Genomic DNA, 24617 nt, shown 5'->3' on the forward strand with positions numbered 1-24617 from the left:
ACTTTAAAATGTGTAATATTTTTCCACAGCGAGTGCTATTAATGTTTTTTGGATATTAGTACTTCGTGGGTTCAGGCTAGAAGAGTGAGAGCCTACAACCTATTCTGAAATAAAAGAGGAGCAATTTCTTGGTAAGGCGGTTCATGCCTGTAATCCCAGCACTTTAGGAGGTCAAAGCTGGCGTATCACTTGAGATCGAGACCAACCTGGCCAACGTGACAAAACACTGTCTCTACTAATAATACAAAAAAGAAAAAATAGCCAGGCATGGTGGTATATGCCTGTAGTCCCAGCTACTTGGGAGGCTGAGGCATGAGAATCATTTGAACCCAGGAAGCGGAGGTTGCAGTGAGCTAAGATTGTGTCACTGCATTCCAGCCTGGATAACATAGCAACATGGTCTCAAAAAAAAATTATTTTATATTTACTTTTCTTTTCTACAATCTAAAATATGCAAACTCATATGATCACATTCTAATATTTTCCTGATTACATGGAAATGCATGACTGTCATCAGACCTCCATGTCTAACATGAAATATAAAATCTGTCTATAGCATCGGCCTTTTACAAAACGCAGAGCTTACCATTCTCACTATACTGTTTAAATTTATTTCCTATGATTTCTTCATGTTCTGTCATTTATTAACACAGTGCATCTAATATTGTTGCTGCTGGTCATCTAGAAAAATCTGAGCAGTAGCAGGTCCTTGTTCTCATTCCCAGAGCTGCATCCTCTGCTGAATAGGGTCAGGGTCCTCCCAGCTCAAGCCTCATCTGATCCACTGACACACTCAGTTACATCATGCCCAGAAAAGGGGTGAGCTTCTCTATTCAGGCCTCTATCCCCAGGACCAGACAGTGTGGCTGAGACAAGCCAACCCTCAGCAGGTAAGACTTAAGCTCCCTGGGTGGCAATGGCATAGAAGATCTGCATCTGGGCACACAGAGGCCCCCAGATCCAAGTCAGCAGTGTGAGCTGCTCTCAGGTCAGTGGAAAATGGACCTGCTGTGCCCACACCTGGGCTAGGTCTTGATAAATAGCCTCCAACATAGCTCCAACAGAGGTCACCAAGCTTTTTCCAAGTGCCAGTCATTGGACTCGTAGGGCTCCAGACCTGTGCCACTGGCTGTGCCCAGTGCAAGCCCTCGAATGTCCCCTATGGTGGGCATCACAGGTCTCCTGGATTTCACTGTAGTGCACAGCAGTAGAGGACTTTGGTTTTTTTTTTTAATGTCAAGCTGCGTTCCTCTTCTGGACAGTTCCCGCAGAGAAAGCATGTGAGACTCGCCAGAGCAGTCCCCACAGACCCTCATTTCCAGAACCTCATGTGCACCCAGGTGAACCCCACTTGACTCTCCCACTCCTTCCTGACCACCTCAGCACTGGAATGAAGTGAGGCTGAATCCCTTGTGAGTCCCCAGATATTCTCAGAGCTAAGATCTCAAAAATTTACTTGTCACTAAGAAACTCCCTTCCTGCTCAAGACATGTATAAAAGTTTCCTGATTATTTGCCCTTTGGGGCCACAAAAAACAAACAAACAAACAAACAACAAAAACACCACCATTGCCAAGAAAAAACACCAAGATTCTACCTGCTCTGTCTTGGCAGCTGTCCTTGGAACTGATTTTTCTTTTCCTGAAGTTTCCCCAGTATGAGGTGGACTCTGGTTCTGTGAATACAATGAGAGTTTGAGAAAGTGCCTCCAACTGAACACCCTGAAATTCCTAGTCCATCCTGGACTCACAGGAGCTCAGGTGGCCACCAAGCCCCAGCTCTCTTCTGTTCTCCAGTGTCCAGGATCTGTATGGCCCTGGCTGCCCAGGAGCTCCCGGTTTGCTTGCCAGGGGAGCCTGTGTTGCTGCCCTGTCCCTTCTCACCTTCAAAGAGCCAAATCTTACCTAATCTAGCAGTGCTGTTTCTGGCTTTGGGCTTGGTCTCCTGGGACTTCTCCTCCTCTTTTGGATTTTTGGATTTGGCTCTAACCCTACTGCAAAAAAAGCTCAGGTGACTCACCTCTCCCTGGACAGGGTCCCATAGTCTATCTGATGCATTTTTGCGGATCAGTCTTTCAAGGGAAGCTCTTTTGCCAGCGTCATGAGTGAGCACGTTTCTCAAAGTCCCCTGAGGGCGCTAAGCCATTTCCCATCCCCAATCTCAAAATAAAACCCTACCAAAGACACGTAGCTCAGTATCCCTGACTCCAACCCTCCTTCCAGCCTCCGTAGGAGCAGCCCAAGGCCTTACCTTGCCTTCATATGTGCTTCTCACCGGAATGGGAAGAGGCGGTCTTGCCTTTTCCTTTGAACGTTTCTTCTCATCTGAGCCCTTTCCTGTAAAGGGGATCTGTTGGAAAGGGGGCTGGTCAGTGGAGCGTCGGATGCAGGAGCAGTGGAGATCGCGGTCTTCATTTCCCTCTCCCATGTTGAAGCTCAAGTGAAAGGTGCGCTGTCTTATCCCTCTCCTACTTCAATTGTAGAGACCCTTCTCTACTATCCTACAGTCCAAATGCAGAGTGTGGGTTTGTCGGCTGCACCTGCCTTTTATGGGTCCCTCGGCTGGGCGTGGCTTACTCTTACTGGCTGCACAGGTTTCTCCTTCCTGCCACTCATTAGAGCCTCAGTCAGAAGTTTCTTGCTGTAGTTCTACTGGGGACCTAGGCACAGTTAAGGGGAGACATTTTCAGGATCCTGTCACAGTGACAAGAAACAAGAACCGGGAGCACAGGGATCGGAAGATCGGGGAATCATTTCTTCCGATTTCTGTCCCAGTTCCTACCGGGAAGGATTTATGATCCTGTTCACCTTTCAAGATGCAGAATTAAACATACCTATATTGATATATGTTATATATTTTGCACAGAAGATAATTTATTATAGTGTTAAAATTATATGCATAGATATTGTAATTTCTCAAATGCTTGGAAACAACAAATGTCAAGATATGGTTGACTGTATTAGATCCATACATATATGATGAAATAAAACTGCAGAGAAAAAGTAAATTCCAAATAAAATGGCCCTTCCTACCTAAAAAATGGGGAAGATAATTAGATCAAACGCACCAAAATTGAATTGATTAGATCAGAGCCGGATGTAACCTAATCAGCCCCTATTTCCTGAAGTAGAAAAAAGTCTAGGTGGAAAAACTTTCCCCCTTTCTCACCCTGCCTCAGTCACCCTGGGAGCGCCACTGTGTTCTGTGGAATTTACCCAGCCTCCCTAGTAAAAATGGACTTGGTCCCAAACAGGTAACCCAACTGACAACAAGAAAAACGGCCTGGATGCTGAACATCAGCTCCTGTCTTCACACCGCCGACACCACCTGAATCCCGTCAAAGCCCGCGCTGTTTCTCCACGTCCACCAGCAAGACGTGCTCCAGGGCAGCCTCTCAACACTGCCTCAGTGACTCGGGGCAAGGTGTGCTGGAGCGCCGGGTTCAGAACAGCTGCCTCATCCCTTCCTCCTGCGGCGGAGTCTGCCTCTGCAGGTCGGAGCCCTCAAACTGTAGAACGGTTAGTTCATGTCCCAGCAAGGGTCCCCTGAAAGGACCTTCTCGTCTCCCCCTCTGCTGAGGAAAGCATGCAGGAATGAGACCTTCTGCGTTAGGGAGTACTCAGCCTCCGGTCCCACATGACTTGATTGACTGATGAACTGATGCCCTGAGGAGGAGAAAGACGCGGGGAAGATAGCGTGCTGGGTGAATCTGTTTTCCCAGCTGTGCTGTCTCTGCAAATAGTGGAACCAAAAAAAAAAAAAATTAGTGGTCGACAGACACTGCCTAATGAAATTGTCTGAATTTAAATGGAACTTATCATAAAATCATCATATAATATCATATCATATAAAATTTATTTGACATATAAATAAATTTTGATATACTATGATATCATAATATTGTATAAAATTTTATCAGGTAATTTTATAAGAAAGTTAAATTTTGTAGTAACATTAACATCTAAACTTAATAGAAAGCTAGAAAAATTATATGCTCTTGTTTAAATGACTGCTTTTTGCATAACTCTGTAAGGGGTCTGAAGAGGGGCTGCTACTTACTTGATAAGACTTCGACTCCTAAATCCTTGCTGTTTTTAACCAGTGCCCTCCCAAGATACGAGAATGTTTTACTCTGAGAAAGCATGTTCATAGATACCATAATAGGAATTTTGTTCATTTTAGTTAAATTATTATAACATATTGGTTATTAATAGTTTATGTACTACTACTCTCCCCTAAATTTTATTTTGAAATCTCTAGTGTAACAGTCTTCCTTCCTCCCTTCTTTCCCTCCCTCCATCCCTCCCTCCCTCCCCAGTTTGGCCAGAAAGTGTTTAGGTTACACATAAACCATCATTGACTAGAGACTGTTCATTTGAATTTAGGTGATGCCCTATGTCTATTCACAGTGTGTGTAGATACTTAAAATTACACTCAGCTTGGTAGAAAAGAACATTGAGTAGTGGGAAAAAGTCTCACCCACAGCTGTTATACAAATGTACAGACAATGTCTGGAGAAGAGAGCATGTTTTCGAATATTTTCATCTGTTTGTCAGTCTCTGCCAAATAGACCCTCAGGGGCTCTGTGTCTTGGATGAACACTCCCCTGAGGGCTTGGAGACATCCACAGTATGAGTTAACCACCCACTGCAGATTTAATAAGTGTTCAAATAAATGAGATTGAATGAAAAATAAAACACCTCAATCTGACTGTTCTTTTATGCTTTTCTCCCAGATGTGCACTGATCCATTACTTAGAACAAACTTGGACTATAAATTCTTGCATTTATATATGCTGGGAGTTCTGTGAGTCAGACTTCCCCTGAATAATTTTAAGAGTATCTTGGGGGTAAAAGAGATGAAAAATTACATGTTCTTCTGGAGACTAGTATTGTATCAGTTATTATTACTGGACTTCATTCTCCTTCTACCAGTCTCTCCCCTGTGACCATTTTTATTACACAATTGTTATTATTATTATTTAACTTTCTGAGTACTAAGTGTGTGCTATGGTGTAGTACGTGACGCAGATAAGACATCCTTCCTTCTCGGGGTTTCCAATGTAAGTCATCAAGTTCAATATTTAGTCATTAGTGTTCTTTTATGTATACACATACAAGTACACACACTACACACACAAAGTACAAATATAGATGTATCTATGCCAATAAATTAAATAACCGCCAACTCATGCACTATTCTCTGCCTAAAAAGGACAATTTTTTTAAAAAGCATACATGACAAGTCTTTAATAACAATTTTAAACCACAGAAACTATTTTTATATTTCTATTTTTTATACAGAATTCAAAGTAATTAAAGAATTTCGTGATTTTTCTCTATAGATGGCCTTTGGTACTACCACATATTACCAAAGTGCCTCATCTATCGGACGGTCTCCTCCGAGCGTTTAAAACTAGAAAACTGGACAACGCAAAGGCTTCAGCAGATAACTGAAGTGGACTGGTAAACTAATACACATGAACTTCATAGAATTTTGATCTAGACTGAATGTCTATCAAGACTGTTAGAGGAGGAGTATTTGTATAATTGATTAATAGACCAAGAAAAGACACCATTTGGTAGAGCTTTTACACATTAATTGGCTAGTACAGTGGCTCATGTGAGGTGTATGTGCCCAAACGCATGTTTTCTTTTCCTAGTATAGATTAGTAGGGTCAAACGGACTTTATTAAAACTAGTCTAAATGTCAGGCAAGCAAAGAGAAGTGGTGGGTCATATGGTTATAAGAGCGGATAGACGGCCAGGCGCGGTGGCTCAAGCCTGTAATCCCAGCACTTTGGGAGGCCGAGGCGGGTGGATCACGAGGTCAGGAGATCAAGACTATCCTGGCGAACACAGTGAAACACCGTCTTTACCAAAAATACAAAAAATTAGCCGGGCGTGGTGGCGGTCGCCTGTAGTCCCAGCCACTCGGAGAGGCTGAGGCAGGTGAATGGTGTGAACCCGGGAGGCGGAGCTTGCAGTGAGCTGAGATTGCGCCACTGCACTCCAGCCTGGGCGACAGAGCGAGACTCCGTCTCAAAAAAAAAAAAAAGAGCAGATAGAGACAGAAAGTTGAGTCACCAGACTGGCAATCACAGAACCAGACACTTGGTTTTATCTGACGATAGTTTCCTGAACTAAGAACCAGGCCTGCCTGAGGCCCGAACTAAGACCCAGTTCTGTGAATGCAGAGACACTGTGCTCGGCTGCCCTAATTCCACCATAAGTTTGTGTCATATGCCCTCAATACTTACAGTAATTTTAAAAATGTCTACTGTTCACAGCATAAGAATCCAAAAGAAGGAAACCTAAGAGGTAGAGAAGGAAGGAGAAAAAATAAAAGGAAGAGGGGGAAAGATGGAGGCAGGGAGGGGGAGACAGTGGCTGTAAGCAGGTAAGATGGGATATTAGAGTATCTGGAGGATCCGTCAAAGGGAATGACAATGTAAGATTAAAACATGGAGATACAGATTTATTTTAATTACACCAGTAATTTTGAACATACTCGTTATAAAACTTTGAAATGAATAAAAATAGTCTTCAAGATATTTTAAATAAACTTTATTTTTTAGAGCAGTTTTAGGTTCACAGTAAAATTGAACACAAAATCCAGAGAGTTTCCACAAATCCCCATCCACATCCATGCATCTCCCCTCCCACGGTCCACATCGTGTAGCAGAATCTAAATTACCATGTGTCTCCGCTCCCACTGTCCACGACCTGTAGCAGAATCTAAATTTGCATGCGTCTCCCTCCCACTTTCCACATCCTGTAGCAGAATCTAAATTTGCATGCGTTTCCTCTCCCACCGTCCACATCAAGTAGCAGAATCTAAATTTGCATGTGTCTGCCCTCCCACTGTCCACAACCTGTAGCAGAATCTAAATTTGCATGCGTTTCCTCTCCCACCGTCCACATCAAGTAGCAGAATCTAAATTTGCATGCCTCTCCCCCCCACTTTCCACATCCTGTAGCAGAATCTAAATTTGCATGCGTCTCCCCTCCCACTGTCCACATCGTGTAGCAGAATCTAAATTACCATGTGTCTCCCCTCCCACCGTCCACATCAAGTAGCAGAATCTAAATTTGCATGCGTCTCCTCTCCCACTGTCCACAACCTGCAGCGGAATCTAAATTTGTTCCAATCAGTGAAGCTACAATGACTAGTCTTGTCTTGGGGATTTTTGCATACACACTCATGTGAGACATTGGTGTGTAGTTTTCTTTTATTGTAATATCATTGTGCTGTTTTAATATTAGCCTCATTGAATGAGATAGGAAGTATTCCCTCTGATTCTGTCTTCTGAAAAAGATTGTAAGGAATTGTTATAATATTTTCCATAAATGTTTAGTAGATTCTACCAGTGGACCCATCTGGGACTGGCACTTTATATTTAGGAAGGTTATTAATTATTGATAGTATTTCTTTAATACATAAGAGTTATTCTGACTAGCTATTTCTTGTGTTAGAATCCAGCAAATTTAGATTCTGCTACACGATGTGGACAGTGGGAGGGGAGACCCATGCAAATACCTGTGTTTTCAAACTCATTGGCTGTCATCATTGAGACACTGAATTTTCACCATATTGTTTAATTTGCTACTACTTAAAGTTAATATCTCTTCTGCAAATTCATTTTTTAAAAAGATTGACAATCTAGAAACAAAGCAGAATTTTACTTTATGTGGAATTAATAATCAGTTTTGGCTAGATTAATTAAATGCAGTATCTGTAAGACTTTCATTAAAATTAAAATTAAATCTTTAAAATTAAAAAATGTTGGGCCGGGAGCGGTGGCTCACGCCTGCAATCCCAGCACTTTGGGAGGCCGACACGGGCGGATCACGAGGTCAGCAGATCGAGACCATCCCGGCTAACACGGTGAAACCCCGTCTCTACTAAAAATACAAAAAAAATTAGCCGGGCGTGCTGGCGGGCGCCTGTAGTCCCAGCTATTCGGGAGGCTGAGGCAGAAGAACAGCGTGAACCCGGGAGGCGGAGCTTGCAGTGAGCCGAGATCGCGCCACTGCACTCCAGCTTGGGCGACAGAGCGAGACTCCGTCTCAAAATAAATAAATAAATAAATAAATATAAAAATAAATAAATTAATTAATTAATATAAAAATAAAAAATGTTGAAGTCAGGCAGACTTATAAAGCTATCCTATAATTTATGTGTCCTTTTGTCAATTATTTCAAATATGTATTTAAGTATTATAGCCTTTTTCCTACAAACATATTTTATATATATATATATATATATATATATATATATATATCCAATATGTAAAACAAATAAAAAATGGAGTTTTTCTGATGAACACAGAAGAGGCAACTGGAAAGACACTTCCCCAGTTTCCTTCTCATATAACTTGACTGATCCTGCAACACCTCTACGGAATGTCATTGTTCCTTAGAACAGTACAAAACCCACCATCATATTGTTGTTTCTGAACTATACCCATTTCTTTATATGCCTCTTTCTGAACCATTTTCTTATCAAGACTGATGGTTCTTTGTTACTGCATGAAAAGAATACACAAGAAAGAACTGCATTCCACTGCTATTTGAATTTGCTTATGTTCATGCAATTGATGTATTGCGGGCGAACAGAAATCCGACTTTCCCTTTTGCTTTGCTGTACTAAGCCACCCACGCTTTAGCCTATGTAGAGTTGTGTTAAAAGAAAAATCTTAAATTTAACAGAATTTAATCAAGCAAAGAACAATTCACAAATTGGGCAGCCCCTGAACCAAAATAGATTCAGAGATGATCCAGTGCTGTCTCTTGGTCAAAGAAGATTCATGGGTAGAAAAAGGAAAGTGACATGGAGAAAATGGAAGTGAAGTACCAAAACAGACAATTTGGCTTTTGCCTTATTTTAACAGTTTTAACAGTTGGCCATCTTCTTTGGCTGAAACTCGGTGATTGGCACAAGAGTAAATTACAGTCTGTTTACACATTCAGTTAGATATAATTCACTATGTACAAAGAAATCACCAGGCTGAATTTAAAATATGTAAGGAGGCAGCGTTAGGTTAAACTTAACAGTTGTATTAAGTTAGCCATCAAATCAGAATTAGCATTTTCTTCCTTTTACTTAAATTCTTCTTCAGTGTTTTATTATCAGTGTCTTTTGGTCTTTTCATCTATTTGTGTAAAACTCTGCATTGATGCTTTAGTGCTCTCAGTATCTTCCCCTGTTCTTGACATCCTGACTCTGATACTTATAAGTAATATAAAAGGTGCCCTTCTTGGATTTCAGGTGTCCTGAAAGAGGACAGTGTCATCTTGCTCAACCATCATCGAGAATGCTTCAGGAAACGGCCTTTTGCTGTCCTATCTTTACCTAGCACCCATTTCTCTTTCAGCAATTTAGTGTCCTGAAATAGCCAGATGCTATATCCTTAAGCAGAAGAAATATCTTTATTTTTTAAATTATTTTTTATATATTAAAAAATCCCAAAATACAAAAAATAATTTTTCCAGGTTTGCTTCAGTTTTCTTTTATAACAAAATGATAGAGATACAGATAAGACTTACACATTCCATTTTTTTCTCTTAGAGATCACCTCTTAACTACAGCCTCTTATTAAGATGGTTTGATACATTCCCATTCATGTTTTCATACATTCATACACATATGCATATTCCTCAAATATATATTACTGTTTTGTATGAGGAAAATGTTTGTAAATTGAATAGAAATATATATATAAATATATAAATATAATTTTTAAGATATCTGCATTGTAGGCAATCATCTTTTTTAATTTTTCATTCACAAATGTTATTTCCAAAATGTAGCCGTCTCTTACCTACTACTAATTTTTCTCCTGTTTTCTGTGTTTCTATGGGTTTGTATTTTTAAATTGTTGCCATTATGACTATTGTTATTATTATTCATTTTCTATTAGCTAAGTGAAGGTTTTGGGGCAGTATGAAATAAATATGTCAAAGTTACCACATTTTTCTGTTATTATTTTTAATGGAAGATAATAAATTTTAATTTTTTCTTCAATGATTTTGATCTGTTCAGTTTTTTCTAAGCACTTTACATAAATTTATAGGTTACTTAACATTCTTTATTATTTTGTCCATTTTGGGTGGGGGTTGGGAATGAGGAGATTGAAGTAGAAAGAAATCCAATGCCTTGACTAGGGTCCTGTTGGCAATGGGAGCAGGAGTTGGAACAAAACCATCTCCTCCAGAGCCCATGTGCCCAACCGCTTACTTCCCTCCCTCCCTGGCTGCTACTAAGAGAATAACTCCTACTGAGAAAGTGTCTGATGACACTTTCAAGACTAACTTCTAAGAAAATTTCGGAAGAAATTCTTGAATTTAATAAAATATTGTACAAGATAGACTTACAGCTACTTTTAAAGTTCTAGGTTGTAAGACTTTGGAAACACTTGCTTTTATGCACGACAGAGAAAGAGCCCATTCCAGTTCCTCCTCTCTGCTTTGCAAACTCTCTGTTTTTTGCTCACTTTTCTCCTAATTACTGTAAATCCTCTCCTTGGCAAGATGCAGTTTCTCACTCTACACTATCACACACACATTAGCCTGGTGGTTACTTCTTACCTTGCTATAATCCCAGTTAACTAGAATTTTGATCTGATGTGATATGAAAGAAATGAGGAAGAAAAGAAAAATTTTAAAAAGCACATCATTATTTTTGGATACTACATCTGTCTGTTGCCAACTTAGAATTATGAAATATAATGAACATGTAAAGGTCTTGACTTGTATTTCTCAATTTATTCTTAAACTTCTTTATTCATCTTCTCTAATTGCAGTCCTTGATAACCTTGAGCAGCAAAAATGAAGAGAATGCAAACAGAAGGGCTGAGAGAAAAAAACCTCTTCTAACCACTGCTCCTTAATTTCCCAGGATCCACATTCTCATCCTTACCATTCCTTTAATCATTTTCCTTTTATACACTTTATATGTTAAATGGAGTCTTACGAACTCTCTTGGAAATCTAATCACTATTTTTTAAGGAAATATATTTTTAGCTCAAAACTTCATTTTCAAACATAACCAGTTTGAAGATTGAGAACAGATTACAGCTAAACAGATTATACACATGCACACATTCTGGATTTATTGTATTTATGTGTTGTAATCACCATCTTGCATCTAAGGTCCTGATATCTTGGAGGAAAAATGAAATATGAATTTGGAGATAAGAGATTGTTGGTCTTGTATTTATATTATCTAAAACAACTCATGCAGAACTGGTAAGAAGTTGCTTATGTTCACATAGAAGGGAAACATGGGGTCAGAGCCCCCACACGGTCCCCACTGTGGTACTGCCTAGTGGAGCTGTGGGAAGAGAGCCACCCTCCTCCAGACCCTGGAATGCTAGATCTACTGACAGCTTGCACTGTGTTCCTGGAAAAGCTGCAGAAACTCAACCCAGGAGGGTTCTGCAAAGCCCTGCAAAGCCACAGGGACAGAGTCGCCCAAGGTCCTGGGAGCCCACCTCTTGCATCAGAGTGACCTGGATGTGAGACATGGGGTCAAAGAAGATCATTTTGGAGCTTCAAGAATTGACTGCCCTGCTGGATTTCAGACTTGCATGAGGCCTGTGACCTCTTTGCTTTGGCCAGTTTCTCCCATTTGGAATGGGTGTATTTATCTAATGCCTATACCCCTATTGGGGGACCTGCCCCGATAATCACATAGGTTCTTTTCTATTTTCCTAAGCATCGGCTGACTTGAGAAATAAAAGGACAGAGTACAAAGAGAGAAATTTTAAAGCTGGGCGTCCGGGGGAGACATCACATTGGTAGGATCCGTGATGCCCCACAAGCCACAAAAACCAGCAAGTTTTTATTAGGGATTTTCAAAAGGGGAGGGAGTGTGCGAATAGGTGTGGGTGACAGACATCAAGTACTTAACAGGGTAATAGAATATCACAAGGCAAGTGGAGGCAGGGCGAGATCACAGGACCACAGGACTGAGGCGAAATAAAAATTGCTAATGAAGTTTTGGGCACCACTGTCATTGATAACATCTTATCAGGAGACAGGTTTTGAGATCAACCGGTCTGACCAAAATTTATTAGGTGGGAATTTCCTCTTCCTAATAAGCCTGGGAGTGCTATGGGAGACTGGGGTTTATTTCACCTCTGCAATCTTGACCATAAGAGACAGGTACGCCCCGGGGGGGCCAGTTCAGAGACCTACCCCTAGGTGCACATTCTCTTTCTCAGGGACATTCCATGCTGAGAAAAGGAATTCAGCAATATTTCTCCCATTTGCTTTTGAAAGAAGAGAAATATGGCTCTGTTCTGCCCGGCTCACCGGCGATCAGAGTTTAAGGTTATCTCTCTTATTCCCTGAACAATTGCTGTTATCCTGTTCTTTTTCAGGGTGTCCACATTTCATATTGCTCAAATACACATGCTGCACAATTTTGTAGTTAACACAATTATTACAGGGTCCTGGAACGATATACATCCTCCTGGCTGACAGGATTAAGAGATTAAAGCAAAGACGGGCATAGGAAATCACAAGGGTATTGATTAGGGAAGTGATAAGTGTCCATGAAATCTTTACAATTTATGTTTAGAGACTGCAGTAAAGACAGGCATAAGAAATTACAAAAGTATTAATTTGGGGAACTAATAAATGTCCATAAAACCTTCACAATCCATGTTCTTCTGCCATGGCTTCAGCTGATCCCTCCATTTGGGGTCCCTGACTTCCCGCAACATACCCCCATTGTATCTAGGAAGTAAATAACTTGCTTTTAATTTTACAGGCTCATAGGCAGAAGAAATTTGCCTTATCTCAGATTAGACTTTGGACTGTGGAGTTTCGAGTCAACGCTGAAACGAGTTAAGACTTTAGGGGACTGTTGGAAGGGCGTGATTGTGTTTCAAAATGTGAGGACGTGAGATTTGGGAGGGGCCGGGGCAAAATGATATGGTTTGGCTGTGTCCCCACCCAAATCTCATCTTGACTTGTAGCTCCCATAATGCCCATGTGTCATGGGAGGGACCTGGTGGGAGGTAACCGAATCATGGGGGTGGGTTTTTCCCATGCTGTTCTCATGACAGTGAGTAAGTCTCAGGAGAGCTGATGGTTTTATAATGGGCAGTTCCCCTGCTCAAGCTCTCTTGCCTGCTACCATGTAAGACATGACTTTACTTCTCCTTTGCCTCCTGCCATGATGGTGAGGCCTCCCCAGCCATGTGGAACTGTGAGTCAATTAAACCTGTTTCCTTTATAAATTACCCAGTCTTGGGTACATACTTATTAACAGTATGAGAAAGGACTAATAAAACAGACAACCTACAGAATGGGAGAAATAGTCACAAACTATTCATCCAACAAAGGACTAATATGCACAATTTACAAGGAACTTAAGTCAACAAGCAAAAAACCAGTAACCCCATTAAAAAATGGTCAAAGAACATGAACAGACACTATTGAAAAGAAGACATACAAACAGCCATCAAACATATGAAAAGATGCTAATCATCACTAATCATCAGAGAAATGCAAATCAAAACCATAATGAGATACAATCTCATACCAGTCAGAATGGCTTTTGGTTACATAGTCAAAAAATAACAGCTGCTGGTGGGGCTGCAGAGAAAAGAGAATTCTTGTACACTGTTGGTGGGAATGTGAATTAGTTTAGTCACTGTAGAAAGCAGTTTGCAGATTTCTTAAAGAACTCAGAGCTGAACTACCATGTGGCCCAGCAACCCCATTACTGGATATACACCCAAAGGAAAATACACTGTTCCACCGAAAAGATACATACACCCATACATTCATTGCAACACTAGTCACAATAGCAAAGACATGCAACCAAACCAAGTGCCCATCAACATTGGATTGGATAAAGAAAATGTGGTACATATGCAACATGTAATACTACACAGCCATAAAGAAGAACAAATCTATGTTATTTGTGGCAACATGGATGCAGCCAGAGGCCATTACCCTAAGTGAACTAAAGCAGAAACGGAAAACCAAATACCATGTGTTCTCACTTATAAGTGGGAACTAAACATTGGGTATACATGGTTATAAAGATGGGGACAACTGACGCTGGGGATACCAGAGGAGAGACTGAGAAACTACTTATTCCCGGGTGATGGGTTCGATCATACTCCAAACCTGAGCATCACACCATAGATCTTTGTAACAAACCTGCACATGGACCCCTGGAATATAAAATAAAAGTTGAAATTTAAAAAGAAAAGAATGAAAAATAAGAGGGGAAGAGAGGTAACAAAAAATAATGAGTGCCCTTATAGGAAATTAAAATCTGATTTAAAAAACTGTATTAATTAAAAATCATGATAATAGAGTAAGCTTTTGTTAAACTTATTTTTTAAGTGTCATTTGGATCAGTGAATAAAGAATTATTAAATATTACTTTTAAAAATTCAATTATATACTTGAAATATATCATTATAATTTGAACTTACATTTAATATAAAAATAATTTCCAGATGGACACAATAGTTAACTGTAATCAAATAAAAATCAAATAACTCAAAGACAAATACTTGTTAAAATCTCATGGTGGAAAAATATTTAATAAATAAGAAAGTTTCAAGACATTTGCCCAGTAATTCCAATCTACATAAATTTTAAAAAAACAAATACTTCTGAGTGAAGATATTTATAAAATTTTAGAAGAAAATAATTAAAAGTAATGTAAATGCCTAATAATGAAGAAATGGCTAAATATATAGTACATTAATATGGTAGAATTGCATCAAATGTTATGTAACCATTAAAATGTATTTTGAAAAATGTTGAATGAACAAAAGCATCTCTCTCATAAAATTATAAATGAATTAATAAGAATTAAATCCAATTATTCTGTATGCTCTCCATTTTTGCAAACAAAATAATACAAGTATGTTTGGAAAAATATTGATATAGCTATATAAATAACTACGTATTTGTCTTTATTTTATTCTGCAATAAACATTTATTATTAATATACTCCTAATATGAAGTAATGGCTATATTTTAAATTTAAAATAAACAATAAAACTTTACCAGTTTCAAATCCCCTTCATATCTGTGGGTTTCACATCCATCTATTTAGCCAACCATAGATAAAAAATGTTTTTAAAAAATTGTGTTCATACTTAATATGTACAGACTGTATTCCCTTGCCATTATTACTTAAACAATACATGATAACAAATATTTACATAACCTTTTCATTTTACTAGGCATTATAAATAGTCTAGGGATGATTTAAAGTGCACAGAAGTATGTGCATAGGTTATATGTAAATGTTACCGGGCTTCGGTGACTCTGGGAACTTCTGGAACTGATTCCTACAGATACTGAGGGATGACTGTACTACAAGCCTATCCACCTCTATCCAGTGCATTAGAATGACTCTCTCTGGTAACACCCTGAGTGCAATCTACCTTATAATCTTTTAATGTTAATGTTTTACTTCCATTAAATTATAAGCTCATTATACTACTAGATATGTCATCTGAAGTTATGTTAATTTAAACATTTCTTTATAAAGTCCCAACATTCTATAGGAAGATCGGACAAGTCTGGCAAAACGATTTTACTACACACCCAATATTTTACTCTGTATTACAGCAGACAGCAATTCGTACCCTTCCCTCAGTCTTGGAATCTCTGGACAAAATTAACTTATGAACTAAATCCCATGAGCTCTAGGTCAGTCTCCAACTACTGATACTCATTGAGCACCTGGATACTGACATTTACTCTCAATAATGAAGAGTCATTAATGAAAATAAATATAGAAATGTCTTCAAATGTTCAACAAAGTTGAAATACATGTAAGATTGAACAGATAGTTCATATCCTTAATAGACTATTGCTTTGCTATAGGAGGAGCCATAATCCTGGAACACAAAGTATTTATGATATGAAATGTATATATGTTGGGATATTAAAATCAAGACAGCAATATTAGTAGAGAAGATAGATCAAAATAAAAATCAATAACATAGCACATAGGTACTAAATATAAAAATATGCCTAATTTAGGTTACTTAAAAAATAATGTACTTTCAAATAAGAAAGAGTGAAGTATGATAACATGTATATACTATGCTTAAGCAGTGCTCAAATCAAACATGTAAGAAGAGTCTTCAAATATTTGCTAATTCCAATATGAGAAGGCTTTCATGGAATCTAATTTGGAAAAGATTAAGAAAATTCATTATTTAAGTTTAAATAAAAAGAATATATAACTGAACCAAAATATCATAGAGCAAAGCAAGGGGTCAGAAAAATAGGATAAACCTTACTTTAGATATTTAAGGGTTTTTTTTATGAGTCACTTGAAAATTAGTATCTAAACTATTATTATTATCATTATTATTATGTAGCTTCAAGGTTTTCCCCACAAACTATTGGGTTGTCATTGTTTACTTAAGAGTCTTAGGCAAAGATAAATTTTCAAAGATCCAGTTCCTCCTTCTATGATAATCTTCCTCAGCCTTGGTACATTGAGATTTGGCCTGGACATTTCTTTGCTCCCGGACGTTGTCCCATTCTTTGTTTATCTGCATCTCGGGTCTTTACCCTCTAGATGCCACTGTCCCCTACCCCATCGTCGTGACAACCAGAAATGTCCAGGTTTACCTCGGGGGGCAAAATCATCCCTGTGGAAAACTGCTAGCTGGTAATATATATATAATATATATATATAATTTTTTTTTTTTTGAGACGGAGTCTCGCTCTGTCTCCCAGGCTGGAGTGCAGTGGCGTGATCTCTGCTCACTGCAAGCTCCGCCCCCCGGGTTCACATCATTCTCCTGTCTCAGCCTCCCAAGTAGCTGGGATTACAGGTGCCCACCACCACGCCCGGCTAATTTTTTGTATTTTTAGTAGAGACAGGGTTTCACCGTGTTAGCCAGGAAGTTGGTAATATTAATAGTACCTATACCATAGATTTATTGCAAAAAATAAACAAGATTAAACTATTACGTGGCTCATGGGGTTGTTGTGAAAATTAATTGTAACAAAGTTCCTAACAAATAGTAAATGATCAAGAAACGTTCGTTATTATTATTTGACTTCAGCCCTATTTTATGCCATAAAACAGTAATACCCAAGTTCTCTTCCACTTCTTAAATTATATGATTATTTCAGGTTATATCTAATATATCTAATGAGGTTATATCTAATCCCCTATAAAATCAGTTGAAACTTTTTCAGCAAAGATCACTGAAGTAAAATAAATACAGATCGTAATTTTTAAATTGTCCTGTAGTCACAAATAGGAAAATGAAAATAGATGTATTTTATATGTAGGATAAAAGTAGCTTATGGGAAAGGAAGAATATGCATATGTATTATTTACAATTTTTTATAATAATATTTATTATAATTAAAAGCTGCATAAAAGCTATTAATAGTACTTATTTTTATGCAGAGTAAGAAACTTTGAGACACTTTTCCCTTTTCTGTTCTATTACTTTTTATTACATATACATATATAAACATAACTTAAAACTTTCTTATGGGGGCTTGCCAGAGCTTCTGTTTAACCTCCTCAATCATGATGAGCTGTCTTAATTCTGCCAGTTCACAAGAACAAAAGCCCTTGCTGTGCTGAAAGCCATTAAAAATTGGAGAAATGGGTTGATGCAGTATTCCCAAGGGGGGTGTTTATATAGTGCCCAAAATCCAGAGAACCATAACCAACACTGTGATGCTTTTGTATGTCAGCTGGTACAAAATGCAATAATTTACCATCTTGTCCTCTACCATGAAAGGTATCCTGAATTACTGAGGGCAACTGCAAACCTAAAATACTTACCAGTGAAAGGCCCTTGAGACTGTAGGTTTTATGTTTCAGATTATGGTTTATTGTTCACATTCCTGTACAAGAGTATCAGAAAATGACATTTCTTGCTCACTAGGGCTGATAAATCTGATATCATCAATATAGTGATCAATATTTTGGTCTTTGTAATTTGAAGACTATTAAGGTTACTTCAGGTCATATTATAACAAAGCACAATCATAGCCCTGGGCAAGACAGCAAATATGTTCTGTGGTCTACCCTGGTGAATGAAAATACCTTTTATCTGTTTTCATGAAGGGGATAGAAAATGATATTTGTCAGATCATAGATGCAAAACCAAGAGTAGAAGCTGCGTTGAGCTGTTAAAATAAAGATACTACGTAATATCAACACACAGCAGATGCATTTGGAATTATCAGTTACTGACATTTACATGATTCCCCCATCATCCTCCAGATTCAAAATTTTGCATGGGTCATTCCAGTACATTAAATGGGGATGTGCTAGAGACTTCGACACCTGCACCCTTTTTATCTTTGAGAATGTGATTATCGCTGCCATCTTATTTGTTGCTGATTTTCTGTTTTCATTACTGGGCAGACAGCTTTCATTAGAGAATGTGGTGGTTAATTTTATGTTAACCATTTATGTTTTATTTTACCATTTCCTATTCCATTTTACGTTTTTTTACTTTTATTTTTTTACTGGCTTATGGGGTACCCAGAAAACTGTGAGACTGATTTTGGAGGAACTTAGCATTTGAATCAGTAAACTAAGTAAAGATGATCTGCCGTTAGCAGTGTGGGCAGGCATCATGCAATCTTCGAAGGCCAGAATAGAACAAAATGGCAGAGGAAAGGCAAATTTGCTTTCCCTTCTATAACAGCAATATCCATCTTCTCTTCCCCTGAGGAGCTCCCGTGTTTGAGCCTTTGGATGCTAGGACTCACACCATTGACTCTTCTGGTCCTTAGTCTTCAACTCGTTGAATTACGCCACTGGCTTTCCTGGTTCTCCAGCTTGCAGACGGCATAGCATGGGACTTGTTGTCTTCCACAATTGTGTGAGCCAATTTCCACAATAAATTTTCTTTATTTGTCTCTTTTTGTCTCTCTTTCTCTCTGTCTCTATCCTTCTGTCTCTCTGTGTGTTTGTGTGTGTGTGTGTGTGTGTGTGTGTGTGTGTGTGTGTGTGTATCCTATTGATTCTGTTTCTATGTAAAGGGCTGCCTAATACAGGAACTTTTGCTTGGTCTTCCCTACCATAATTGATCTTATTCTACATTTCAACAAACCAATGCAATTTCTGTAAGTTGCTGTGTACATCCATTTCAATTATGTCCTCGATGACCAGGGCAATGAACACACGGTAGTTTAACAAACCCATCAGACTAATGTGAGAGAAAGGTGGACCAGAAAGCCATTCATCAGCTGATCCCTGAAAATTCCAATTATAATAGGTATCTTAATGGCATGTTTGTGTACCCTGGTATCAGTGTCATCTAAGCCCTGGTATTTAAAAGTTCTTGAAAGATCTGGTGCAACTATCCCTAATTATAATAGTTTTAGAACATCTTTGGAGGTGGCTTTGGAAAGTAATTATTATATCATTTAGGCAAAAGTATGGATGTAAATGTGCCATGCAAATACTAACCGTACATGGTGTGCCCATATTAATATTAGATAAAGTGGTCTTCAGAACAGTACTGCCAAAGATAAAGGTGTCAAGTCATAATCAAAAAAGGCCAGTTTATAAAATTAACAATCTTAAATGGGTGAACCTAATGAAACTTCAAAATGTGAAACAGACATCAACAGAGTAAAGGTGATGATAATCAGATCTAGTTTTCAAATGTCTATGGAACATTAACCAAGATAGATCAAGTACTGGACCATAAAATAGTTCTCATTAAATATAAAAGAAATTAAATCATAGACAGTTTGTGCTCTGAGCAAAACAGGACTAAATTAAAAATCAATAACAAAAATATGTTCAGAAAAACCTTAATATTTGGCAACTGAGCAAATAACAATGGATATAGAAATAATTCTCAGATCTGTATTTAAATTTTTTAATTGTGTTAAAATTTTAACAATTTTAAGTATATAATGAATAGCATTAAGTACCTTCCTAGTGTTGTACAATCAGCATCTCCATTTCTATCACAAAAAGAAATAAAGTACCCTTAAACAGTAACTCACCATTACTTCCTCTCCCCAGTCTCTGGTAAACACTAATCTTCATTCTGTCTTCACAGATTTGCCTGTTCTAGATATTTCTTATCAGCAGAATCATACAACATTTGTCGTTTCGTGTCTGGCTTAATTCACTCGGCATCATGTTTCCAAGTTTCACCCATGTTGCATGTATCAGAACTTCATCCCCTTTGAAGGCTGAATAATATTCTATTATTTATATATTATATTTTCTGTATCCATTCATTTGTTGATGGACAAGGGTTGTCTCTGCCTTTTGGCTATGGCGAATAATGTTGCAATTAACTTTGGTGTAAAAATATCTGTTCAAGACCCTGCTGTCAACTTTTTTGTGTATCATACCTATGAGTGGAATTTCTGGGTCTCTGTGTGATTCTGTGAGGAACCACCAAAACGTTTTCCACAACAACTGCATCATTTTCTATTCCTAGCGGCCAGTTCAGGAGGGCTCCAATTTCTCCACCTCCTTAGCAACACTTATTTTCTGTGTCGTTGTTATGAAAGCCATACTAGTGGAAGCAAAGTGGCATCTCATTTTGGTTTTGCTTTGCATTTTATTAATGAATAATGGTGTTGAGTATCTTTTCTTGTTCTTATTAGACATTCGTGTATCTTCTTTGGAGAAATGTCTATTCAAGTCCTTTGCCTATTTTTTAATTGGGATGTTAGCAATTCTGTTGCTGAGTTTTGAGATATGATGCTTTTATCAGATGCACATTTTGCTTTTATCAGATATACACTTTGCTTTTATCAGATACATATTTTCTCACATACTATGGGTTGTCTTTTCACTTTCTTGATAGTGTCCTTTGATGCATTAAAGTTTTTGATTAAATCTAATTTCTGTATTTTTCTTTTATCTGTGCTTTTCTGTCATATTTCAAAAAACACTTAAGACTCAAAGGTCACGAAGGTTTCCCTGTGTGTTTTCGCCTAAGAGTTACACATTTTAGTCCTTACATTTAAGTCTTTTGTTAATTTAGAGTTAATTTTTGTATACAGTGCAAGACAAGGGTCTAACTTCTCTCCTGTGCACTGATACCCAGCTGTTGAAGAGACTGTTCTTTCCTCCTTTGACTGGTCTTGGCCCCCTTGTTGAACAGTCGTTGACCATATATGGGAAGACTAATTTCTAGGATCTCAATTCTGTTCTATTGGTCTAAATGTCTATTGGTCTTATGCCAGTAAAACACTCTCTTGATTACTGTAGATTTGTAGTACATTGTTAATCTGGAAAATGTGAGTTTTCCAATGTTCTTTTTCAAGATCGTTTTGTCTACGTCAGATCCTTTGAATTTTTGTATGAATTTTAGAATGAGTTTCTCTGTTTCTGCAAAAAATGTCTTTGGGGTTTTGATGGTATTGCCGTGAATCTATAGATTACTATAGATGGTATTGTCATCTTAACAATATTATCTTACAATCCATGAACACAGAATATCTTTCCAGTGATTGCAACTCTCTTTAGTTTCTTTCAGCAAAGTTTTGTGTATACCACCATAGTTAGATTGATGCCTGAATATCTTATTTCTGGATGCTATTATAAATGGGATTTTAAAAATGTTTTGATAGTTCATTACAACTATATAGAAATAAAACTAATTTGCATATGTTTGTCTTGCATCCTGCCTCTTTAATTAGTTCTAATGGGTTTTGTGTTTTCTTTGGAGCTTCACACATATAAAAGCATGTGTAGATATAATTTTACTTCTATTTTTTATTTCTAATTTAGATGCCTTTTATTTCTTTGTCTTGCCTAATTTCTCTGGCTAGAACTGCCAGGGCTATGTTGAATAGAAGCGGCAAATGCACCATCCTTGTCTTGTTCTAGATGTTAGGAAAACAGCTTTCAGTGTTTCATCATTGACATGATATTGACTGTCAGTTTTTTATATATCCTATTGTCATATTGCAGAAGTTCCCTTCTATGCCTAGTTTATTATTTTTATCATAAACGGGTGTTGTATTTCATCAATGTTTTTTCTGCATCAACTGAAATAATCATGTGCTTATCCATTTTACTGTTATAGTATATTACACTGAATTTTTTTTTTTTTTTTTTTTTTTTTTTTTTTTTTAGATGGAGTTTCGCTCTTGTTGCCCAGACTGGAGTGCAATGGCGCGATCTCAGCTTTGGCATCAGGATAATGCTGTTATCAAAAACTGAATTAGCAAGTATTCCTTCTTCATACATTTTGTCAGAAGAGTTTGGGAAGAAATGGTATTAATTCTTCTTTAAATGTTAGGTAGACTCACCAGTTAACGAAGCTATTTGATCATAAATCTTTCTTTGTTAAATCGCTTTCAATCACTAATTCAATCTCCTTGTCTGTTATAGGTCTTATTCAGATTTTCTCTTTCTTCTTGAGCCATTTTGGTAGTTTGTGTCTTTCTAGCAATTCATCCATTTCATACAGGGCACATAATTTGTTGTTATTCGGTTGTTCACAGTATAGTCCTATAACCCTTTTTTTTCTGTAAAGTTGGTAGTAATGGTGCCACTTTCATTTATGATTTTAATACTGAGTCTTCCATCTTTTGCTCAGTCAATATAGTGAAAGATTTGATCTTTCAATGAATTAACTTTTAGCTATGTTTATTTCTTCCACTGCTTTTCAACCTTCTATTTTATTGATTTATGCTCTAATCTTTATTATTTCTTTTGTTCTTCTAGCTTTGGATTTAGTCTTTTTTTTTTTTCTACTGCCCTTAGGTATAGAGTGAAGTTACTGATTTGAGATTTTTTTCTTAAATGTAGTTGTTTATATCCACATATTTTCCTTTGAATTCTACTTTCACTGTATTCAGTAAGTTTTGGTATGTTTTGTTTTTATTTTAATTTGTCTCAAGATGTTTTATAATTTCGCTTGTGATTTATTCCTTCACTCACTGGTAGTTTAAGAGTGTATTGTGTAATTTCCACATATTTGTGAATTTTCCAATTTTCATTTTTTATGTATCTGTTGTTTCTTCCACTGTGATTGTAAATTATATTTTGTATCACTTCAAGCTTTTAAAAATGATTAGGATATATTTTGTGGACGAAGATATATGGCCTATCCTAGAGAAAGTTCCATATCCGCTTGAAAAGAAGGTATATTCTGCTGTTGTTGGGTGGACTGTTCTGCATATGTGTATTAGCTCTAAATGGCTTATACTGTTGTTCAGGTCTTCTATTTCTCATCAAGCTTCTATCTGGTTTTTCTATCCATTAATTAAAATGAGGTATTGAAGTGTCCAACTACTACTGTAAAACTGTGGGGTTATCCTTTCGATCCTGTTAATTTTTTCAGCTTTACTGAGGTATAATAGAGAAATAAAAATTGTACACATTCAAGGTGTACAGTGTGATGTGTTTATATCTATATGCACATTCTGAAATGATCACCAAAATGAAGTCAATTAACATGTTAATTACCTCACATAATAGTTACCTTTTTTGTGTGCATGCGTGGGATAAGAAAACTTAACTCCATCCCCAGTGACTGCAGAGTGGCCATTCCAGCTGCTCCAGGCTCCGGCAGATGAAGAGCGGGACGGGTGGCACCACCAGCGGGGCCCACAGGCCTGGCGCGGACGCATTCCGGAGCCCACCCAGACCATGCTCCGCCGCCTGGGCGCCCAAGCTACAGTCGCCCTCTGTGTGCAGGCAGCAACTGCCTGGCAACTCCCGAGCCTGCTCGCGCTCCCAGCATCGCAGAACCAGGGCCAGGTGTCCCGGGGGCTGCGGCCAAGCCAGGCATTCTGCCCGGCGGCGGCTGCACAGGGGCGAGAACTGAGAACCTGCCGCTCAACCACATCGGGTGACTGCCGAGTGCCAGCGGCCCCGAACTCCCTGCGGTGAAGGAGTGGGGCGGGAGGCACGTCCTGGGGACCCTCAGTCGGGCGCGCTGGCGATCCCGGGGCCGCCCAGGCCATGCCCCTCCAGCCCGCCTGGGCACCCAAGCTGCAGCCGCCTTCTGTGTGCAGGCAGCAGCCTCCAGGCAACCCCCGAGCCCGCCCGCACTCCCCACATCTCAGAACCGGAGCCAGACGTACCAGTGGCTGCGGCCAAGCCAGGCGGTCGGCCCTGGGGCGGCTGCACAGGGGCGGGAACCCGCCCTCAGCCCCATTCCCGGTGGCTGCAGAGGGCCCCTGGCTAGCGGTCCGGAGCCCCGGCAGAGGAGGAGCCGAGCGGGGGCAGGGCCTGGCAGGCTCTCAGGCCAGGTGCACTCGCCATCCAGAGGCCGCCCAGGCCGTGCTCCGCCGCCTGGGCGCCCAAGCTCCAGGCGCCCTCTGCCTGCTCGCAGCAGCCGCTTGGCAACTCCCAAGCTCGCTGGCGCTCCCAGCCTCGCAGAACCGGGGCCAGATGCCGCGGCTCCGGCCAAGCCAGGCGGTCTGCCTGGCGGCGGCTGCACCGGGGCGGGAACTGGCCCACAGCCCCATCCCTGGTGGCTGCGGAGGGCCCCTGCCAGCAGCGCCGATCTCTATTCGGAGGAGGAGCGGGGCAGGGGGTCACGGCCAGGCGGGCCCTCAGGCCGGGCGGGTTGCGCGCCTGCGACTACGGGACGTCCCGGGCGAGCCCAGGAGACCCCGCCAGCCAGGGCGCCTGCGCCCGAGCTGA

The 24617-nt window shown here is 39.2% G+C and overlaps 2 pseudogenes; one reads left to right on the forward strand and one right to left on the reverse strand.

Moving 5' to 3' along the window:
* Positions 1-568: 568 nt before the first annotated feature.
* LOC115834352 lies at positions 569-3206 on the reverse strand (annotated as a pseudogene).
* On the forward strand, positions 2511-24617 carry LOC100584589 (annotated as a pseudogene).

This window comes from Nomascus leucogenys, unplaced genomic scaffold, assembly GCF_006542625.1.
Source record: "Nomascus leucogenys isolate Asia unplaced genomic scaffold, Asia_NLE_v1 001633F_31547_qpd_obj, whole genome shotgun sequence".
Taxonomy (NCBI): domain Eukaryota; kingdom Metazoa; phylum Chordata; class Mammalia; order Primates; family Hylobatidae; genus Nomascus; species Nomascus leucogenys.